Source organism: Penaeus monodon, chromosome 30 (assembly GCF_015228065.2).
Source record: "Penaeus monodon isolate SGIC_2016 chromosome 30, NSTDA_Pmon_1, whole genome shotgun sequence".
In the NCBI taxonomy this organism is placed as follows: Eukaryota; Metazoa; Arthropoda; class Malacostraca; order Decapoda; family Penaeidae; genus Penaeus; species Penaeus monodon.
Genome location: NC_051415.1, coordinates 4973924 through 4974132, shown reverse-complemented (window position 1 = coordinate 4974132; position 209 = coordinate 4973924). Strand labels below are relative to the sequence as shown.

The window sequence follows — 209 nt, the reverse complement described above, 5'->3', positions numbered from 1 at the left end:
TCGTCACGCAAAGACAATAATAAGGAGAATTATAGCGTGTCTTATTTCGGATATTTAGGGTATAAACAAATAATAGTTTATGGTTGACGTGTACTAATGCTGCGATGCCATGTTGTGTGTAAACCATGCGGGTTAGGTGTGTGTGTGAGGGTGTGTACGTTTTTTTGTTGTTGACATGCTGGTAGCATGTAGAATTCGACATGCTGGTA

General features: G+C 39.7%; 1 protein-coding gene across 1 annotated transcript in view; it reads left to right on the top strand.

Moving 5' to 3' along the window:
* The window catches only part of LOC119592484, a gene marked incomplete at its 3' end in the record, with an annotated part of 107859 nt that overhangs the window by 734 nt on the left and 106916 nt on the right, over window positions 1-209 (top strand).